Source organism: Ochotona curzoniae, unplaced genomic scaffold (assembly GCF_017591425.1).
Source record: "Ochotona curzoniae isolate NIBS_2020 unplaced genomic scaffold, NIBS_Ocur_1.0 contig_440, whole genome shotgun sequence".
In the NCBI taxonomy this organism is placed as follows: domain Eukaryota; kingdom Metazoa; phylum Chordata; class Mammalia; order Lagomorpha; family Ochotonidae; genus Ochotona; species Ochotona curzoniae.
Window position 1 is genome coordinate 159,984 of NW_024466267.1, and position 18,291 is coordinate 178,274.

General features: G+C 44.1%; 2 long non-coding RNA genes across 3 annotated transcripts; both read right to left on the reverse strand.

The window, feature by feature from the left end:
• Positions 1–415: 415 nt before the first annotated feature.
• Positions 416–10,399, reverse strand: LOC121160185. Its single transcript, XR_005884514.1, has 3 exons — positions 10,313–10,399; positions 1,724–1,858; positions 416–1,416 (listed from the first exon to the last, which is right to left on the reverse strand). It is a non-coding gene; the product is annotated as an uncharacterized LOC121160185 (long non-coding RNA).
• Positions 10,400–10,428: 29 nt separating this feature from the next.
• Positions 10,429–16,532, reverse strand: LOC121160186. 2 transcript variants are annotated; one of them, XR_005884516.1, is made up of 4 exons: positions 16,495–16,532; positions 15,976–16,262; positions 13,797–13,859; positions 10,429–10,901 (listed from the first exon to the last, which is right to left on the reverse strand). It is a non-coding gene; the product is annotated as an uncharacterized LOC121160186 (long non-coding RNA). The 2 variants fall into 2 exon arrangements; XR_005884515.1 differs by lacking the exon at positions 16,495–16,532 and having other exon boundaries at positions 15,976–16,425.
• Between the last annotated feature and the right edge of the window lie 1,759 nt (positions 16,533–18,291).

An 18,291-nucleotide genomic window follows, 5' to 3' on the forward strand; every position in this document is an offset into this window, starting at 1 on the left:
AGTGTATCTGGCACCCTCCATCCTCCCCATGATCAAGCTGGCCCACAGAACACCCCTCTCTTTCCCAGGTTGCCTCTAAACTGCTACAGGGCCAGGCAGGCTCAGCTGTTGCCCACCATGACTCTAGCTTACCCATGCCACTCTCCCACCCACTGCTCCAGTGACTAGCAGGAAGTTCACCTAGCTCCAGGGCCAGGGGTGCTCGGCCAGAGAGCCCAACACCCAAGCCATCTGCTGGCTGCTCCAGAGCGAGGCCCAGGATGTCGGATCACCCTGTGTCCCAAGCCCACCCACTACCTGCTTCATTGCCAAGCAGGCTCCTCTGATACCCCAGCACCCACAGCACTATCATTGTCCATTTCATGGGCCAACCGGACTCTCCCAGGCCCCCTCCCCACCGCACTCCTACCTTGTCCACCCTGCTACCCTGCCAGCTGCTCCAGGATCAGGTAGGCTAGCCCAGTGACCCAGCATCCTCAGCAGGCCACTCACTGACCTGCCCCTCCAGCACCAGGACCACTTGTCCTGTGTCCACTGCACACCTTGCACATCCATTCCACAGCACCTTTCCCACTCCGGGGACAGGCCAGTTCAGTCGGTGACCCCGTGTCCACAGTGCAATAACCCTTGTCCCCAGGACCAGGCTCCCAAGCCCAGGGTCCCCAGCTCATCTAGCCAGCATGCCCTGCTACCGCACCCACTGTTCCAGGGCTAGGCTGGCTGGTTCTGGTAGTACCTCCTGAGTCCCCAGCTGGCCTGCTAACCATTAGTGCCAGGCAGGCGCAGCCAGTGCCCACAGTCACCACCTGGCAGCTGGCTGCTCCAGAACCACGTTGACTTGGCTGGAACATCCAGCTCGTAGGCCTTCCATAGCCAGGCTGGCTCTGCCTGTGCCTCCTGTGCCCACAGCCTTATCACCATCCTCTCCAGAACCAATTTGCCAGCCTCCTCATACCCAAACCATCTTGCCTGCCACTCCAGGTCCAGGAGGGCTCAACCAGTTCCCCCAGCACCCATAGTTGCTGGCTGCCCATGGCTCCATCTTCCAAGAGTTGGTCTTGCTCCCCTCCCCGCAGTGTAGCACTTAAGTGTTCCAGAGTTGGTTCCTGGTTCCTCTGGATTGGGCTTCAGTCTTCATACAGCAAAACTAGGACTTGAGACAATATCATTGTTCTTCATAGAGTCATCAAAGGATGCTGTTACTTGGAAGCGTAACTGTGTCAGAGCTTTGTCCATTCACATTCCATCCTTCTGACTCCGGCAACTTTGGCTTGAAAATCTTATGTTTTTCTACATGTCTGTGCTGCATCTCTTGCAAGACTGTGCGTTTCTCTTCAGCCTGGGCTCTAAGGGGGCATGAAGGAGAGTGGTACGTGACATAGTGCCACTATAGGTTCCACGTGCAGAGAGGCGTCCCTGGAAAAGTTATTTGACAAATGAGAAGATAACATTACATAAGTGGGAAAAGTGTGGCATCTCTATGTCCAAATCAAAGATGGACTCCCAATCAAACTGTTGGACATATCTAGACAATGGTATGCTGAATTGTCTGAGATTGTATGTACCGGCGATGTTGGGACACACTTAACTAATGGACTGAGAAAAGTTATTATCGCTTAAATCTTCAAACACGACACAAATGGCCTCCCATTACCAGTCAACTATTCTCCAATAGTCAATGAAACCAAAACTCTCTGGGAGAATGGCTTATGGGCATTGATACCTGAGATTTGAGACGTCTTGTTCTCTTCAGCCAATGATTCATCCTGGCGCCAGCATCTGGGGAAGTTTGGGTATCAGTGAGAAGAATGTCAGGTTCCACTTTTTCCTCAAGATCTCAATTAGGCATCTGCACACCCTAAAAGACCAGAGCAAAGAAAGTTTCCTGAGAAAAATCAGGTTTGACAAACCGTGAGAACAACACATTCCCAATAAGCCTCCTAAAACTTCATGAAACCACATGACAATTCCACTACAAATTCATCTACAGATAAAAGGCCATCCCTATGAAAATTCAGAATTTTTTATTTGGTAGAAATTCAAACATCATTATGAAATTATGTGGAAATATGAATGGCTGGGAAACTTGGGGGGATTAAAAAAGGACTTCTACTACCAGATACCACAGTTATTTAAAGCTACACTATTCAAACTAGTGTTTCTGAGATTTGTCATACACATATAGTAGAACCACAACACAGAGAGAGTAGGTATTCTAAGACCACCGATGGAGGTTTAAAATTGAGGAAAAGTACAGTTTTTTTTTTCTACAAAAGTTTGGTTTATATATTAGGTAGAGCATGAGAATAAAAATACTGAAATCAAATAATCACAATAGCACACTATGATAAGAGGTGAATGTAGTCATTAACCTAAACAAATCCTATTTTAATTCCACTTTTCCTATGAGAGAAAACACATTATGACTTCTCTTTAGCATATCCCAATTGCCAACATCATTGCTGTTGTATTTTGGGATCATTTTTGTAAAATATAAAAATATCTGAGGAGTAGGCTTGTTGCTATTGTTCAGTGGCAAATTTCCTCACTTTGCATGTGTCAGGAGTCCATGTGGACACTGGTTTGTGTCCCATTTGCTTCACTTCCCATCCAGCTCCCTGTTTGCAACTTGACAAAGCCTTTGGAACCTGCACCCATGTGGGAGACCTGGAAGAGGCTCCTGCTTCTGGGCTTTGGATCGGTTCAGCTGCAGCCACTGTGGCCACACAGGAAGTGAACCCAGAACAAAAGCCATTTCTCTGTGTCTCTACTACTCTGCCTCCAATAAATCAGTAAATAAATAAAAATCTAAAAAAAGAAGAAGGAAAGCATATCTGGTTACCAGCATTGGGATGCCATGAAAGCCAGTAAGATAATTAAGATGGATATTAAACAGGTGCAAAAGAATAAATTCCATTCCAGACAGGACGGAGGGCCACACAAGTGAGATTTCATCACACTTATCAGAATACCACACATCTAAAAAGTTACAAACTGCTTACTACTAGAATTTTCCATGCAATTTTAATGCAATTGGCTGTAGGTAATCAAAACCACAGAACAATGTATGAAACCATGGACTGACTTAGGATTGCAACAAAACAGTTCAGAAACAACACAGTACATTTATGCTCAACTGATTCTCAATACAGTTAGCCTAGTTAAATCAATTGAACAATACTGTTTTAAACAAATAGTGCTCATCAAAACTGAATATTCATATGCCCTCCATCCCAAATAACTAACCTGCCTATGTACCTGATATGTTATACACACACACAAATAAACAGTTCAAGATGCACCATGAACCTAAACGTAAAAGCCAATTCTTACAACCCCACTTGTGAGTCCCACATCCCACACACCAGTGCCTGAGTTCAAGTCCCAACACCATTCCTAACTCAGCTTCCTGCCTGGCAGACAACAGATGACTATGTAATATTCGATTCCCTCCCACCCACAAGAGAAATCTGAATTGACTTCCTGGCTTTACCCTGGCAGGAGTGAACCAGCAGATAGAAGCTTTATCCCTTCTCTCTTTCAAATAAAATGAAAATAAGGGAATAAATGAACTCAAAAAGAAATGCTCTGTAACAAAAGCTAAAACCACAGAACTTACACATGGAGAAAAAAAAATGACTACAGCACAGATAAGGAAAATACTTCCTAAATGATACGAAAACTAAAACCCATCAAAGGAAAACAGGAACCTGCAAACCACTCTTTAAGCAGATACTATCAAAAAACGAAACCATAAATTACACACAAGAATAAAGTTTTTCTAAATCAGGTGCCTGACTAAGGACTTGCATTTAGTATAACAAACTCTTACGAGTATATAAAGCCAACCCATCAAACACTGCACTGAGGAAGATGCACAAAAGGCTAACATGAACAGAAAACAATGCAAATCATCAGTAGCCTTTAGGAAAATGCAAATGAAAACTACAAGGAAATACCAGTACACACCTAATAAAATGGCCAGAACCAAAGCAAGAGACAACACGTGTTTGCCAGGACATGGAAAAACCAGAAGCCTCTACATTGCTGGGAGGGATATAAAATGGTTCGGCCACTTTGAAAAACATTCTGACAGTTTTAAAAACAAATATATATATATATGTAATATAATAACTAGCAGTTTCACTCTATTAAGAGAAATGAACACATATGTCCACATGAAACGTTATACCTAAACAGGCATATTATTATTGCTAACGGCCAAAAACTGCAACAATCCACTCTTCAACTAGTAGACAAGTACAAAGGTACATAAATCCAATGGAGTATTTTCACCAATAAAAACAAATGAAGTGGGGCCCAGCACAGTAGTCTAGCAGTTAGTCCTCAACTGGCATGCTCCGGGATGCCACATGGGCACCATTCAGTCCCTAGCTGCTCCAGCTTCCCACCCAGCTCTCTGCTTGTAGCCTGGCAAATCAGTCAAGAATGGCCCAAAGCCTTGGGACCCTACAGTCACGTGGGAGTCCCAGAAGAAGCTCCTGGCTCCTGGCTTTAGACTGCCTCAGCTCTGGACACTGCAGCCACTTGGGGAGTGAACCAGTGGATGTAAGATCTCTCTCTTTCTCTCTTGTTCTCTCTCTCAACTTGTTTTTCCAACATAAAATAATTTTAAAACATTCTCCCCCCAAAAAGTTTTATTTTTGTTGGAAAGGCAGATTTACAGAGAGAAAGATTGTTTTCATCCACTACTTCACCCTCAAGTGGCCACCACAGCCGCAGATGAGCTGCCAGAAAGCAGGAGTTCCTTCCTGGTCTCCCGTGGGTGCAGGGTCCCAAGGCTTTGAGCCATCCTCAAATGCTCCCCCAGGCCACAGGCAGGGAGCTGGATGGGAAGTGGAGAAGCCGGGATACAAACCACAGCCCAAATGGGATCCTGGCACATGCAAGGTAGGGATTTTGGCCACTAGGCTACCACACCAGGCCCAATTTACGCACTTCTAAGAAAAATGCTGCAACTCACCATAATACTGACATCAGACTGGAACAGCTCATATGGGCAGAGAATTCTTTCATAGTGAGAATTCAAGCGACACCCAGTGGGCAGACATTCCAAGCAGCTATCAACTTTAGACCACTACTTTTCTTTGGTGGCCATTTCAAAACCTCCTTTGCTACCAACAATCTGAATTAAAAAAAAAAAAAGTAAAAACTAGTATTTAAGTAGAGTCAAACATTCTCTGCTAACACATAAATTACTCTGGGCTTCAATTTTAGATTTCAACAAATAAATGACAACAGTGACAACTGTAATATTTACAGGCAAACAAAAATGGATAATGATTATTAAGGCTTCTTTGTGGCTTTTCTTGTTAAGATTTGTTTATTGGGCCCAGCATGGTGGGTGTATGTTCATAGCCCATCAGCCCTGCTTCCCATCCAACTCCCTGAATGTGGCCTGGAAAAGCAGTCGAGGATGGCCCAAAGACTTGGGATCCTGTACCCGTGTCAGAAACCTGGAAGAGGCTCAGAGCCATGGGCTTTGGATCACGTAGCACCAGGCTTTGCGGTCATGTGGGGAGTGAACCATCAGGCAGAAGAAGTTCTCTGTCTCTCATCCTCTGTGCATATCTGACTTTGTAATAAAAATAAATAAATCTTGGGTTAAAAGATTTATTTATTTTTGGGCCAAGAGTGACAACCTAGTGGGTAAAGTGCTCGACTTCCATACGCCAGGATTCTATATGAGCACTGATTCATGCCCTGGCTGCTCCACATCCCATCCAGCTCCCTGCCTCTGGCCTGAGAAAGCAGTCAAAGACAGCCCAAACCCTTGTGAGAGACATGTAAGAATTTCCTAGCATCAGACTGGCTCAGTTCTGGCCACTTGTGGAGTGATCCAGCAGAGAGAATATCTTTCGCTCCGTCTCTCCTTCCCTCTGTATATCTGACTTTCCAAAAGAGTAATTTAATTTAAAAAAAAAAAAACTTTATTTCTTGGAAAAGCAGATCAGATTTACAGAGAAATAGAGGCAAAAAGATGTTCTTCCACTGAATCATTACCCAAATGGCCATAATGGCCACAGCTGAGGTGAGCCAGAAGTTTCTTCTCACTCTCCCACAGGGGGATAAGGTCCCAAAGTTTGAGCCACCCTCTTCCTCTTTCTCAGACCGCAAGCGGGGACCTGTATGAGAAGTGGAGCCACTAGGACACACACTCAACCACAAGGGATCCTGGCACTTCCAGGTGAGCATTTAGTCATTGAGCCCTCATGCCAGTCCCTCTCACGGAGTTTTTCTTGTTTGTCTGTTTGTTAAGGCTTATTTATTTTTATTGCAAAGTCAGATTTACAGAGAGGAGAAGAGACAGAGAAGATCTTCCGTCCATTGATTCACTCTCCAAGAGACTGCCACGGCTAGAACTGAGCCAATTATCCAAGGCTAGCAGCCAGAAGCCTCCTCCGGGTCTCCCATGTGGGTGCAGGGTCCCAAAACTTTGGACCATCTTTAACTGCTTTCCCAGGCCATAAGCAGAGGGGCTGGGAAGCAGGGCTAACAGGATTAGAACCGACACCCATGTGGAATCCTGGCACATTCAAGGCAAAGACTTTAGCCACTAGGCTACCATACTGAACCCTCTCTCAAAAGTTTTAAACTCTAAAGTTTAATTCACATTAGAGTGCCTACACTGAAACTAGACATTTAACAGATTTACTCTATGTGTACCTCTTGTCTGGTTTGAACACCAGACGAATTTCTGTCTCTAACTAAATTATTCATACTATACAAAATAAAAGGCAGCCGATGAGGTTCAGCTGCCAGTTTCCATTCACATGGAAACCCAGACTGAGTTCCTGACTCCTGGATGTGGCTGGGCCCTGCGCTAGGAACTGCAGACGTGTGGACAGTGATCAGTGGAAGGAGGTCTCCCTGTTGGATTCTCTGCCACTCAAATAAATTACAAATAAGTCACAATGGGTTAACACAGCAACACTCTCAGCAGCAATCATGGAAACGAAGAAACAAACTTTCACATCATTTTACTGAACTAAAATGATTCATAATTTAATTTTTTAAATCTATACTCTTATTCAAAAGTGAAATGAGAAGAGCTCTTCCATCCACAGGAGCTTCACCCAGGTCTTCCATATAGACGACAAGGGCTCAAGAACCTGTGCCATCTTCTGGTGATTGTCCCAGGCCATCAGCAGGGGTTGGATGGAGTAGAACAGCCAGGACCTGAACAACGGGGTGGCGGCTGTGCAGGCAGCAGCTCTACTTATCACGAAACCAACTCAGTCTCACACCATTACAAAAGCTCTCCACAAAAGCAAGATTCTTTTTACTAAATATGCATGTATGTGTACATTTTAAAACTAAAAGCAACAAACATGGAAGAGACAGACACGTTTCTTCCATCCAGTGGTCCACTCCCCAGATGGCCACAATGGCCAGACTAAAGCCAGAAGCTGGAACTCCATCTGGGCCTCCGCATGGGTGCAGGGATCTAAGGAACTGGGCCATCTTCAACTTTTCCCCTCAGGTCATTCTCAGACAGCTGGATGAAGGCAGAGCAGTCAGGACTCACACTGGCAACAAAGGCAGCAATTTCATCCACAACACCACACAGGCCTCAAGAAGCAAGTTTCTACTTCACTTCCCACTGACCTTCTTCCTCATTATACTAGAACATATGATCCATCAAAATCATAAGGAAAACAAAGACCTGCAACACAGGATGAAGCAAAAGGAAAGCCCCAGAGGTTCTAGCCTACTAGCTAACCTTAAAAACAGCTGGTCTCGAGTGAGCAGCAAAGATAACTGAGGAAACAGCAACATGGCCATGTGGGATGTCGGCACTACAGAAGGTAGATTAGCGCACTGCGCCACAACAGTAGCCCTCACATACACTTTAACCAGAATATTACCAGAAACTCTTTTTACTACTTTTATCTAGAAAACCACTCATCCAGAAAATGAAAAAGAGAATGAAATTTTCAGGGAAAACAAATCACTGGAATAAGTGACTTAAACAAAAACTCAACTAAAACATGATGATTTGGTGGCCAGCACCATGGCACAGTAGGCTAAGCTTCCACCTGTGCCGCTGGCATCCCAAACAGGTGCCAGCTGGTGTCCTGGCTGCTCCACCGCCCATCCAGCTCCTGGCTTGTGGCTGCAAAGGCAATAAAGGATGGATCAAGTCCTTGGTCCCCTGCATTCATGCTGGAGACCCAGAAGGACTGGCTCAGCCCCAGCTATTATGGTCATTTGGCAAATTGGATGACGGATGGAGGATCTCTGTCTCTCCTTCTCTCTGTGCTACTCTTTCCAATAAAAATAAGTGAATCTTAAATATAGAGAGAGATCCAGGGCCTGGTACAATGGCTCATTGGCTAAATCCTCATCTTGCAAGCACTAGGATCCCATAGAGCTGACAGTTTCAGGTTCCAGCTGCTATACTTGGCATCCAATTTCCTGCTTCTCTTTCCCTCCCTTTCTCTCCTTACAAGAGATTGGTAAGTTGCCGTAAAAGCAATTAAAAATACCAAGCATGAGCTTACTCAAAAGCAGAGAAACAAACTCATGGAAGCCCAAGAATGGGGACGGGGCCTCCTCAGGTGCTGAGGCCTGTGCAATGTTTGGAGAGTGTACCCCACTGCACAGTTCATCTGGGCCAGCTGGGGACATCAAGTGCCACATCAGGAAATGGAAAGCAGAACAGATCAGACCATTCTCCTGACCAAGCTTGCACCAAGTACTCGGGTCTGTGGATGCACTAAGGTGGGCTTGGGCAGCCAGCGAAACTGGAAAAGATCTTCTCAACCATGAGGCAATAAAGCTAACAATGTGTCAGAACTGTCCAAATCACTCAAGCAACAGTCTGGGAATGTTCTTCCTCACATCGGGGTCTCTAAGGTGTCATCAAAGAGCCATCTCCTATCCCTGGGAGCTGATGCAGTTTGACAGCAAGGAGCGGTCCCCTCCCCTCCGACACCTCACTCCCATCAGTGGACAGATCAACAAAACAGAAAATCAGCCAAGAAACAACAGAGCTAATCTATACTGTGGACTAACAGAACTTCATTGCCATCTGAGAGAACTCATTCCACACCTCCAGAAAACATCCTTTTCATCAGTACGTGGAATTTTTTCAGCATGCTTCACTGCTAAGATATAAAGCAAAAGTCTCAATAAATTTTTAAAAAATGAAACCATATCATTTCTCTTTTCTTATCACAATCTAATTCAGTGAGAAATTAACAACCTACAAATATCTGAAATTTATGTAAACTCACAAATGACTTAACAACTTGCTCCTAAGCAAAGAGCCACAGAAGAAATCAAGGAGAATCAAAAGCTTCCTGTAAACAAATGGAGATAGCACAATGCATCAGAATTGAAGGGACACAACAACAGCAGTGCTAACAGGGACTTTTATGGCAGCCAGCGCTTACACTAAGAAACTGAACGGTATCAGATAAATGGCATCAAGATAAAAGATAAACAACAAGAACCACAAAATTAGTAGGAGGAATGAAATTAGAGAATAAACAAAATAGAAAAGCGATAAAAGATCAATGAAGAACAGATTTATTGAAAAATAAGTAACACTGATACACCACTAACTAAAATAAGAAAAAAAGGAAGAGAGAGAGAGAGGATGAGGACGGCCCAGGCTAGTGGGCAGGCCTGCGACAGTGTGACCGGCACTGTCCCACTACCCAGAGACGACACTGAGTGCCAGGCCCCAGCTTCCCTCTCATCTCTGCACCAAAGACTCCAGCCCTCCCAGAAAACAACACACAAAGTGCAAAGCCGCAGCCTGCCCTCATGGCCCCCATGCTGATGGTGAAGCAACCACCTGCACTTCCCCATCCAGGACAGAGGACTAAACTGCCACCTGCGCTTCTGGAACCCATGCCGAGGGCCAAGAAACCTCATGCCTTTCATGGACCATGCCAATGACCAAGCTGCCACCAGCCCTCCCAGACAATGCACAAAGGGCCAAGATACTGCCTGCCCTCCAGGAACACTCACCAAGGACCAAGCCACCACCTGCCTCCTGGACCCTGCACTTAGGGACAAGCCACACCTGGCCTCCTAGACCCCATGCAGATTGCCAAGCTGCAACCTCGCCTCCTGGAACCCTCACTGATTACTAAGCCACGGCCCGTCCTCCTAAGCCCCGCAGGAAGGCAAGCAGCCACCTCCACTCCTGCACCATTGTGATTGAGATGGCCAAACTACCCATGCTCTTGGGGACAAGCTGCCACCTGCACTCCCACACAGGTGCTAAGGCCAAGCTGCCACCTCCCCTTCCTGGACCCCTGGACCTTGGGGGTCTTACCTTGTAGGTGTCCTTGTTTTCAGTAACAGGTCGGATGGTGCTGATGAAGCCCAGTGGGTCTATGAAGTCCTCCAGCGAGGCTCAAAGACCAGGCATTCTGGGACCAGGCACCAACTCGCACACAGCCGGCCCCATGTCCACCATGGCGGCCACTGAGAGACCCTCCCCAGGTGGGGGGCAGGTGGACAGCAGGCAGGATGATTTTCAGCTGGAGTCCATGAGCCCTTACGTCCTCTCCCGGAGCCGGAACCCGCAGAGCATCTCTTGCAAGAGAACAGTTCTCTGGAGAACCCAGTGACTTGTCCTCTTTCTCCACTGGCTCTTCACTGACTGAGGGTGCAGGGCCGCAGCATCTCACAGGAAGTGACCATGCGGCCAATCCCTCCGCGTCAGCACCACGCAGGATTCCTCCGCTGGACGCCCCACCTTTGGGGACCCTTTTCTTCCTCCTCCTGGACACCAGGGCGCCCTGCTGTGCTTCCTCTCCTCACCCTGGGAAGTTCTGTGTGGCCGGAAGGGGCTGTGGGGCTCCTTGTTGCACTGGGCTCTGGAGGCCCACTTACAGACATGCAATTTTAGGTTTTCATTGCTGTACAAATAAAATGTGTTCTATCAGTTTTGACATATTTCATATCGGTTTTGAAAAACTGTACACTACATTTGCTTTTTAAAAAACTTCTTCCATGTCTCTTATTGTTTTGTTTATTCATTCAACAAAAATCTTTCAGAATTTTTCTTCGGATCGAGAACCCTATGTGGCAGCCAAAGCACAGACGCTTTGAAAATAATTAATTTTTAAGGAGTTCAGGTGAAAGCCTAATTTTTTAAATGGATGAACTATTAAAAATGAAATAGAGTTATTGCCATGTTGGTGCAAGGAGATTAGATGATCATGTGAAAATTACCTGAAAATGAGTTGAACAGTTATGCTATCTTGTGAATTATTTCAACATGTTTAAAAGTAAATTCTAGTTTTTAAATTTATTGTAAATGGAGAGGCAGAGAAGGAGAGAAAGAGAGACTGAGCGTGAGCCAAATTCTAAATAACATTCCAAATACCTACACTACCACAGGCTATATCAGTCAAACACCAGGAGCCAGGAGCTCAAGTCCATTTTCCCATGTGGGTGGCATTGAATAGGCTATGTGAGCTATAACCTGTAGGCTTCTGTGTTGAGCATTATCAGAAAGCCAGGTTTGGGAATAGAGCCAGGCACTCCACCATGGCATGGAGGTGTCCAAGGCAGTATCTTCACCATTTGACTAATGTCTACCTCCCTGAAAGAATTACTATCATGCGAAGAAATGGTAGGTCCCAATTAAAACCAAAAGAGATTCCTTGAGAATTTAGAGTGAGAGGAAGAAGCAGTAAGTAGTGAATGGATTTTGACAAAAGAACCAGCAAAGACTTGAAAATGGTTTTGGGAAGATGGGAGAAATTAAGGTTGATGACAACAGCTGTCCAAACTAGCATTATTACAGAAATAATTAAGAGGAAATAGTTGGAAATATTTAATATGTAGAAATGCATGGATATATGCATTGGTGCATGAAAGCAAGGGAAAAATTAAAAGCATTATTATTTCATATCAGGTTACACACTATGGTGCAGAAATTCATTATAGTTCATAGAAAAAAACGAGAATCTGTTTTGATTATTGTGTCAGGGGGGTGTTAGCAATGGTGAAGTTTGACATTCTGGCGGCATAATAGTGGAGACTATGATAGGATTAAATGGGGACCAAGAGAGCAGTCTAGATTCCAGATATGGATTGTGGAGTCATCAACTGCTATCACAACTAAATTTGAAAAATAATAGAGGGAGCAGATGCTAAGTCAAAAAAAAAATCCTTATCAAAGAAATGATCATCTGGAGGAGAAAAATGTTCTTTAGAATAGGTGAGCTCTTAGTTGACAGTGAAAAAAATTGTTTTGAATAGAAAATTACGGAGGATAACACAACAATATTGCATTATGAAGAACAGGCTTAAAAACACTCAATGCTTTCAAGTGCTATGTAAAATCAAATAACACAGTGGCCAAAGATTTGCCCGTCATTATGGAATGTGAGAGGAAAGTAACTGTGTCTCCTGGAGTAGATTCAGTGGAGTCATGCACATAGTCAAAGGCAATTTATACTACATAGAACTGGGCCCGGATGATAGAGTAATGGTTAAGGTCCCCACCTTGAACCCATTGGGATCTCATATGGGTGCCAGTTCTAATCCCAGCAGCTTTGCTTCCCATCCAGCTCCCTGCTGGTGGCCTGGGAAAGCAGTCAAGGATGGCCCAAAGTCTTGGGACCCTGCACCTGCTCCTGGCTTCAGATCAGTACAGCACCAGCCGTTGCCGCCACTTGGGGAGTGAATGATCGACAGAAAGATCTCCCTCTCTGTCTCTCCTCTCTGTACATCTGCCTTTCCAACAAAATAAATAAATCTTGAAAAACAATACATAGAACTTAGGGGAAGATTAACAAGGGAAAGCATGAATATAAGTATGTATTTTTAAAATACAGAGAGAAAAGGGGAGACAAAACCAAAGATGACTTCTCTTCACTTCTGGCTCATTTACTGTCCAAATGAAACATGCGTTTTTTTCTGGATTACCCACACAGGTGCCAGGGATCCAGGCTCCCCTGCTGGCAGCCTGAAGGGAAGTGAGGCAGCTGGGACTCAAACTGGCACTGGTATGAATGCTGGTGGTGTAAGCCATGGTTTCACCCACTGCACCACAGCAGCACTCCTATGCTGCACGAGTTCTAACTGCCACACAAACCAAAGGAAATGCTTAGGTACAACCATCCACATCTAAAGCAATCTTCATAGCTGTGCAGATCATAGTAACAAATATCTCAAAACTATCCAACTACAACACAGTAAATGACATCTCTGTGATGAATCATGCTACTTTCAAACATTTGTGAAACGTGGAATAATGTGGGAAAACTCTGCTTGGTTTAATAATTCACATTTCTGTGAACTTACTGCAGACTTCTCATACACACTGACTTCAGCTTTTTTGGACAAAACTGTAGTTATTTTTCAATTCTTTTTATTCCTGAACTTTTACAAAAGATGTATTTATTTTCTGGAAAGGCAGATGTGTGCAGAGAGGAGAGACAGAAAGGAAGATGTTTCATTTGATGATTCACTCCCCAAGCAGCTACAATGGCCAGAGTTGCACCAATCCAAACCCAGGGGCCTTGGCCTCCTCTTGGTCACCCACGCAGGTGCAAGATTTGAAGGCTTTGGGCCGTCCTTGACTGCTTTCCCAGGCCACAAGCAGGGAGCTGGATGGGAAGCAGGGCCGTAGGATTAGAACCGGCGCCCATATGCAATCCTGGTGGGTTTAAAGTGAGGACATTAACCACTACACCCAAAAATAAATCAACGTTAACAAAAAGCTTCTACCCTTCCCTTCAAAGACATGCAACTAAAGGAATAAACTCAATCACCAATTCATTGCCATTGTTCATGCATACCTTAGAGATGTGTCCAGATGTTGCCTGTCTCTGTGTGTATTCTGAAATGCTCTTTAAACACGGCTGGATGGAAGGCAAGTCAAGGAATTTAGCCACTAGACTACCACGGTGGGCCCATGGTTTACTTCTTAAAAAAACTTTTCAGAAATGTGGAGGGGGCTTATCTTCCCCATTTGAGGGTTCATACTGCAAATGTCCCTAAAAACTCCCAGGTCACAAGCAGGGAGTTATATGGGAAGTGAGGCCGTCTGGACGCTGGGATTAGAACCAGCACCCATACTGGATCCTTATATGTGCAAGGGGAGTACTTTAGCCACTAGCCTACTGTGCTGGGTCTCAGTTTGGTTTTTGAAGTATGAAACTATTCACTGTCTGCCTTTGTGCTAATCCTCCTGAAATAGTGATCAACACAATGGACTGACTCATTATTTTACCTTGTTTCTTATAAATTATCAAACATCAGTGAAATTCTAGACTCTAATTGGATCCATGAATGCTCACCTTGCAAAGTGTATCCACGTTCACATTATTTTTCATCCCTTGGTCCAATGTACAGTAGTCTTAAATCAAGTGGTCTCAGTTACTTTTAGTATCTTTGTAAATGTAAAACCTAAATTAAGTGTCCATGTACTAAGACTCTTGGTTTCTGGGCAGGCATTGGGCCTAACAACTGAGATGCTGCTTAACCTGCATCCCAGATGGAGAGCCTGGTTGAGGTCATGGATCCTCACCATCCTGCTGATGCAGACTCTGGGATCCAGCAGGTGATGGCACAAGGGTGAAATTAGTGTCACTCATGTGGGAGATTGGGACTGAGTCCTTGGCTCCTGGCTTTAGCCTGGCCCAGCCTTGGCCACTGCAGGCATTTGGGCTAACAGAAGGGAGCTCTTGAGCTCTCTCACTAGAGGGCATCTGACTAAGAGGCTCCTGTGCAGACAGCAATGTGAATAGTTACACATACACCAAGTTAGCTTCTCAAGAGCTATTGGAGTCAGGCAGGGGAAACAATGCCTCCCCTTGTTATATGCCTATCATGACACAGGCATGCAAATCAGGGAAAAGGTCCCAACATAAGAAGTCATCAACAAACATGAGCCTTTCTGCTCCCGAGAACATCATCTCCAGCATACACAGCATTAGAGCCTCTGCCCTCTCAGTGTCCTGACGCTGCACATGCATCATTCACTCTTTGCTCTTGTCATTTAGCTCTAATTTCTTCCTGAACTTTATAATCATGACAGCTCAAAGATTCTCCTTCGCACCTCAAATTCAAAAAGTTGGTATACCTTCCATCATTCCCATCTCCAACTTTCAAGTTTTAATGAACTCCAGGAAGATTCTACCTCTGGAAACAGCACTCCTTCTCATCCCCATGGAAGTTTATTCAAACATTAACACTTTCACCTGTTTTGACCTACTCCAGGACATTTCAGTAGTATTAATTGACTTTCTAGATGAGAGGTTCCCGATTCTTTGAACTTTGCCTTCATTTTCATGTCTGAAATTAGTTTGTTCAGAGTCTCAAATTTGAATTTTAAAATTTGCTTCTGAAAAAATTCTCCCTCCAATGAATCCCAAGGTTTATAAACTTTTCCAGTGGGAAGAAAATCAAGGGTATCAGAAAATAATGAAAGGCTGCATGTCTGGGTTTGTGTATACCCAGACTCAGTTTCCAGTTCTTCTTGCCTGCCTTGCACTGCCAAGTGACTACATATAAAGATGTGAAGGAGGAAAAAATATATAAGCTTGTGTTTCATACATGATGACATATTCATTTGGGAAGCATACCCATGGTGTAGTGATGAACTGCTATAAATTTTAATACACATACATTAAATCTAAATGTTAATGTTAATGCTCACAATTATATTTACAGTGCTAACAAGGGCCTTCTCATTTTCTAAATGAAAAATAACATGCTTAAGAGACAACAAAATGCCTTTTTTCCTGTATAGCTCTGGCAGATTTTGAAGAAGATTCAATGACCTGATTGAATTCCCAGCTTTCTTCCTTCTCATGTTCTGTTTCTATTATCCTTGTCCACTATATAATTGACTTCCTGGGCTTGTACACACATTTCATAAAATATTACAAAACAAATAATTGAATTAGAAAGGCATAGCAAAACCAGAAGAAAAAAAAATCACAACAGGAAACAAGAAGAGATGTCATCACTCACCAAGAAGGGTCTCCATTCTGCATCTGGAGATCTGCAGCTTCAGATGCTTCTGCAGCCCTGAGTCTCAGATTCAAGTCAAGGAATTCACCAGCCAGGGCCTGAAGCTGGTTGCTACCCAGTTTGCACACACCAAGAGCTGTGTGACATCCAAGGCTCCAGAAAGGTATAGTAGAGTAGATTATAGCAGTTAGCCAAGTGGCTGCTCTTGCAGAAGTCTCGGCCAGTGGTACCAGTGTCACATATTGGTGTCCTTTCATGTCTCAGGTACTCCATGTTGGATCCAGTTCCTGGACAGAAGAGCAGAGGAATGCCAAGTCCTTCAACCCCGACAACCACAAGGGAGAACAGGAGATAGCTTCTACTTCTTGGCTTCAGACTGTCTCAGCCACAGCCATTGTGGCCAAATGCAGAGTGGAACAAATTTAGACCTCTCTCCTCCTCAGTTGATCTGTCTGTCATATAAAACAAAAGAATGAATAAATAACCACATAAATAGAATGAATAGTTAAAAATACACACCTCACAGATCTTGTAGATAGCAGAATACAGGTACCCAGCAAAAAATCCATGAACTCAGGGAAGCCACCATGGCACCTCAATCTAATCCTTGGTCCCTTCGGTAATGGCATCCATTAGCAGCACTGGTTTGTAACATAGATGCTCCACTTCTGATCCAGCATTCTGCTCTGGCCTGGGAAAGGGATGGAGCATGACCCAAGTCCTTGAGACCCTGCTAGATCAATGTGAAACACCTGGGGGAAACTACTGGCACCCAGCTTCAAATTGGCTTTGATCTGGCCAACACAGCCCTATGTGCAGTGAACCAGCACATGGAAGATCACCCTGTCTCTCCTTCTCTATGCAACATCTGCCTTTCAAGAAAAAAAAAAAATGAATGAATTTTTAAACATTTAATGCAGAAAAACAAAGATGTTGCACTAAAGCATAAACTATGAACAATATGAAGAAATGAGATGGGAAATATTACAACTCTATGATACATGCCGGACAATCCCAATTGGCTACCACGATGTTAATGAAGTTCCAGAAGAGAAAGAAAAATGAATAGAAACGAGAACACAACATTTTAGAATTAATGCCTAAAACTGCCACTATAGGCAAAAAGAAAGCAACATGAATCTCAAGACTCAGAACTCAATTCCCACCTCTATAGTAAATATCTCCATGCTAGATCTCACTTTGAGCTTTTGCTCAAGAACCCTACGCCCTGATCAAATGAAGCAATCACGATCCACTAACATGCCCCAGGCTGACAGGTGCTCAATCTGTCAGCACAGCATCCTCAGAAACACTGGCTTTCTGAATGAATGCTGACAAAATGAAACCCATAACCACTGAAGGCCAACCAGAGCCGACACACAGCTGAAGACACCCTGCTCAACTAGTGTTGATCTAAAAACCTAACCTCTATGGGAGTCTGAGAAATGAGATATATCTGTCTGTTAAAGTTATTTATTTTGATTGAAATGCAGATATACAGAGAGGAGAGACAGAGAGGAATATACAGTGTCCGATGGTCCACTACCCATGTGAGTGCGACGGCCGGAGCTGAGCCAATCTGAAGCCAGGAGACAGGAGCTCTTCTGGGTCTCCCACATGAGTGCAGAAAGCAAGGCTTAAGGCTTTCCTCAACTGCTTTCCCAGGTCACAAGCTGGGAGAAACGGGCCCCCCGGAATTAGACCTGGCGACAATATGCGATCGCAGGCATGCAAGGCGAGGACTTTAACCACTAAAATATGATGCTGGGCCCAGCTATATCTGTCTTTCTGCTAAATACATAATACCATCCTAGTGCTCATGACTGTCTTGCTGTGCATCAGATGAGTTTCTAACACAGGGACACATAACAAAATGTTCAGTTTAGATTGAACTGAAAAGCAATGGCAGTAGTTGGAACACACCATGTAAAACACATGTTAGTTCAAAACAACACATCCTACAATCACACCTCTCCATGAAAGTCACTTCAAATCGAATGGTGTATAGGAAGGTTATAAAACAGACACGGCAAGCAAAATCTTCTGAAACAACAACCACATGTCCATGTTCATATCAGAAAATCTAAATTGCAGAGCAAATAAAACTGCTAGAAGAAAAGATGAACTTTACACAACAAAGACAGGGAAAATTCACCATGAAGAGTAAAACCCTGAATACACATTTTCCTGACAACAGATCCCTTACATACAAGATATAAAACCAAAACCAAAAAATGATATAAAACTGAGGGAAGAGAGGGAGGAATCCACAGATTTATAATTGCAAAGGAGTCTTTACTACTTCTCACCCAACAA